This window comes from Nannospalax galili, unplaced genomic scaffold (assembly GCF_000622305.1).
Source record: "Nannospalax galili isolate Female #2095 unplaced genomic scaffold, S.galili_v1.0 scaffold454, whole genome shotgun sequence".
Lineage (NCBI taxonomy): Eukaryota > Metazoa > Chordata > Mammalia > Rodentia > Spalacidae > Nannospalax > Nannospalax galili.
Genome location: NW_008334929.1, coordinates 1,286,957 through 1,291,667, shown reverse-complemented (window position 1 = coordinate 1,291,667; position 4,711 = coordinate 1,286,957).

The following is a 4,711-nucleotide window of genomic DNA, read 5'->3' as shown; positions in this document are numbered from 1 at the left end:
GTTTTTATTTTCTCTCTCTCTCTCTCTCTCTCTCTCTCTCTCTCTCTCTCTCTCTGTAATTTGTGTGCTAGTCAAGCTTTTCATTGTTGACAAAACCTGATGAAAAAGTAACTTAAAGGAAAAAACACTTACTTTGCTTACGGTTTCGGGAGTTTAACTCCATTCTGGCAAGCAGAGGCTGGTGAAGTGGAGCAGGCCACCTAATGGGGGTAACAGAAAGAGTGAGAAAATGCTCAGGCCGATGGACTTTCTCCTTTCCCCCTTCTCACCAGCCAAAAGCATGGTGCTACCCACCAACTGAGAGTCTCTCCTCTTTAGTTAATTCTCTCTGGAAATACCTTCACAGACACTCCAATAAAGATAACAAAATCATAATTTACTTAACATCATGGAACAATCCTGTATACAGTACAAAGCACTAATACCTTCCCCAAAGCTTCAATAGGTCCAGTGTTATTTAAAGGTTCAAAGCAAAAGCTTCCTGTAAGATTCAAGGCAAACTCTTGTGAGCCTCTATAAAGTACGGAAAGCAATTTACATATTTCCAATGTACAATGCTTCAGAATAAGTATATCCATCCCAAAAGGGATAAATAAAATATCAAGAAGAATTGGACCAAGGCAAAAAACCTAACGGAGCAAACTTTCCATCTTGCAAACCCAATGTTTGGCTTCTGAGGTACGTGGTGGGATGATGTGAGATCCTAGGGGCTACAAGCCCCACCTTTGTGACCGTGCTGAACAGAGATTGATTCCACTCACTGCCTGGGTTTACCTCAGCAGGCTCCATCACCATTCCAGGCAGCTCCAACTTCCAGAATTCTCTGCCTCACTGCATCCTCAGCCCCACTCTCTTCCTTCCGTTCATAGCTCCATTCTTAGTTCTCCCAGGGAGACGTTGCCTGAACTCAGCGACTCTCTAAAACCATGGAACAGGACTCCATGAACCCCTCAACCTTGCATCTTCGATGACTACAAATGAGTACCACATGGACAACACTGGTGCTAGCTCAAGAGCCATAGCTGCTTTGGCTTTAACGTGTTGTTCCTGGGGAAACACTGCGTAGGCAGTTGCCCAGAGGAACAGGGAAACTCTTTAGTTTACACTTTCTCCCTCCTAATGAATTTGGATACTCATCAGCTGATGTGTGTAGTTTTAGCCTCAGGACACCTTTCCTGTTGTTCCAGTGCAGGCCAGGAATTTTCTCTTTGGTAGTAACAACTCTCTCTTTACCAGTGACAACTCTTTACCGGTGACAACTGATTTCTCAGCACCAGTGTGCTCTCCTGTACCAAAATTTTCTCTGACAAATTAGTTCATTTCCTTTAAATTCAACTTCAATGACGTTCTCAGAACATAAGCAGAAGGAAACCAGAGTTTGACGGAAATGTCATATGAATGGCCCCTACCTCAGTACCTGTAGAGTTTTTGTTTCCCTCTGACAGGCCTGTGCAAGCCTTCCCTGCCCACATTTCTCTCAGCATTACTGGCTCCCAGTTCTCACCAGAAGGGCCCACTAAGCCCATCTTCTAGCATGCTAGGGCTTTTTTAGCCCAAACTTCCAAAACCGTGTGATTAGGTTTATTTTAGCAATTCTTGGGACGAGTTCTCCCTCTTGGCTTCTTTTCCTGTTGCTTCCACAAAGTTTCTTGACAAAAGCCACTTAGGGAGAAGTGAGGTATTTTGGCTCACAGTTTCTGGGAACTGCCTGTTGCTCTACTTATCTTGGAATGAAGGATGTATTCCATGTCAAAGAAGTAATAGAAAAGCTACCGTCTTAGCATACAAACAACCTGTAATAATAAATAACATAAAATACAAGGAGTCAGAGTCAGACATCTATTTTATGGAATGCTATAAAGTGCATCAAATCCCAGGCAATATTATGCGAACATTTTAAGCACTAAAATAGCACAAACATTTAAATGTTTTCTAAAAATATACGAATTCGTGTGATAGATTGGACTAGATGATATTATGGGATTACTTACAGAGCAAAAGACCTGGGACGGTAAAGAGAGTAACTAAATCTTCAAGGAGTACAACAGAAACTCCAATGTCTCTGAATGATTAAGCAGGCATGGTGGTGTGTGCCTTTAATCTCAGCCCTCAGGAAGCAGAGGCAGGCAGATCTCTGTGAAACTGAAACCAGCCTGGTCTACATAGTGACTTTCAGGTGGGTTGGGACTAGGCACACCGTATCAAAAAAAAGGTAAAGGAAAAAATGTCAATCAGGTAATAATTATAAATGAGTTCTATAACATCTTAATTTGCATGGTTTCTTAACAGGAATAAAGTTACATCAAATTTGTTTTACATTGTGTATATTCTCTGGCCTTCTGCAATTTAAGCTTATGTAGCAAGAACAAATACTCCTTTAATATGGAAATAAAGTGTTACCTAAGGGATGGTCCATCCTCAATGTTCATGATCGTTTAATTACCTTGATTTCATTTTCCTTGATGCAGTTTGGCTACTATTTCACATTCAGGCATGAAGCAGTAACTAAAGCCCAAGGAGATGCCATGTGATATTCATCAGATGAAGAAACAGCAATTTGAAGGGATCCGCTCAGGGATTAAGAGACACAAAGTGAATTTGTACTAAAAATGGAGAATGATTTATTTTCTAAGGCGAAAAACACAAATACTTTTAAAAGGTAATAGGAGAGGGATGAATGCGCACAGCAGTCACCTGATCCTCCACAAGGTAAAACCAAAGTAACATCTTACTACGTTAAGTGACCAAGGGAAAACACTTGAATTCAACAGCAGAAAATGGAAACATAAACTCCAGAGACAAGAGACAACAAACAGAAAGAGAAACAAAGCATCCCATCACCCACTTCCCTAATTCTACAGTCAAATTAGGGGGACTCTCTCTTCCACAGGAATAAAGGTGAACAAGAGTCCCAGGAAATACATCAGGGCACATACTGGCAGTATTAACTGCTGGAAAGACTGTGTAGTTGTCTGGCTTTGGAATAGGGATTCACTTTATCTCCTGGTGAATCCTGAGTTCTATAGTCTGGAGCCATTTTGAACAGAAATGCATTGTGTGAATTAGAATCGTGCAGGGGTGCAGGGGTGTGGTGAGGGGCAGAGAATCATGGCTGTAGAAGTTTCAGGAAATGTTAACTTATTCATGGTTTCAGAGACTTCTGTGCTATATGTGATATGCCCAAATTCACTAACTGCATCAAAAGATACAGAGATTACAGCCTAGTATCCAGATAGAAATAAGATGAACATTGCATAACAAAGTAATGCCCCAGGACACATTCAAGATAAAGCTGCTTAAGAAAGCCATCCAATAAAAGTCATAGATAAATCATTTCACATGTGCAAATCTCAATACCCACACACAAGAAATATGAAAAACAAGGCAATAAAACACCTGCTACAAATTATAACTTCTAAGTAACATCTTCTAAAGATACAGAAGAATATCTAACACATAACTCAACAGAATGATTTCTCAAAACTCTCAAGGAAATACCACAGAATACAGATAAATACCAATTGAATTAGGAAGGTCAGTGCATATTAAAAATGATAAACCCAACAGAGTGAGAATTACAAAAAGAAGCAACCCAAAATAAAAATTAAGCATCCAAAAATGAAATTTATACAGATTATTTTTGCAATAGATGGAGCCTATTACAGAGATCTAGGACTGGTCAAAATGCAGAGAATAAGTGAGTCTAGGGTGCTCAGTCCCAGTGCCCCAACTGATACATCTGCAATACAACCCTCATACCCGTCTCAGAGAATGTCTTGTGCAAAGATTGGGAAAGCCAGAGGACCAGAATTCCTGCTGCTGGATACTGACATCTACACGTGACAGGGAAGTGGCCATGACACCTCCGTGACATGACTGCACAAACAAGAGGTACATAATGACATCAGTGTTCATGCTGTTGTTGCTGGAGGAGATTTTACAACATCCCACCTCAAGATGAACTACAGGCATGTCAGTGGCTACTAAGAGAGGGAGAATAAATTTTCTCCAATGGTAAGCTCCCTCATAAGTTATCCAGTCCCAACATATGTACATGTGAGCAACATCAAATGGACTCCGTCTGTGTGTGCGTGTGTGTGTGTGTGTGTGTGTGTGTGTGTGTGTGCGACAATAATAATCCTTGCTGCTTTTTGTTATTTATTATTACAGGTTGTTTATATTCTAAGACTTTAACTTTTTTTTTATTACTTCTTTGAGATAGACTCTATTCTTCGTTCCAAAATAAACAGGGCAACAGACAGTAAACTATCATGCATCTGAACTCATTGCAAATTTGACAATGGCTCAAAACTGAATCAAAGTATGTTTAAAACATACAAGCCACTGAAATTTGACCTTCAAAAGCAGCAAACTGTCTTCTTTATACAATTTGGTATGTTTCATTATGACACAGTTTTCAAAATCAGGTATGTGAAGGGCAGAGAAGAAAGAGGTGGTGTGACAATTTGAAGAGTCAATATATAATAAGAAATTAAATACAGAATTATATTAAAGGAGTTGTATAATTATTAAATGGAGTTTATCTCAGAAAGTCAAAGTAGATTAAACATTCAAAATTAATTGAAATTATTCAGAAAATTAATTGAAAAAATTCAGAAGGGAAGAATAAGATACTATCAAATAAATACATCTATAAAAAACATTTTCAAAAATATGGCATCCTTTTATAGTAAAATTCTTAGGAGACTTG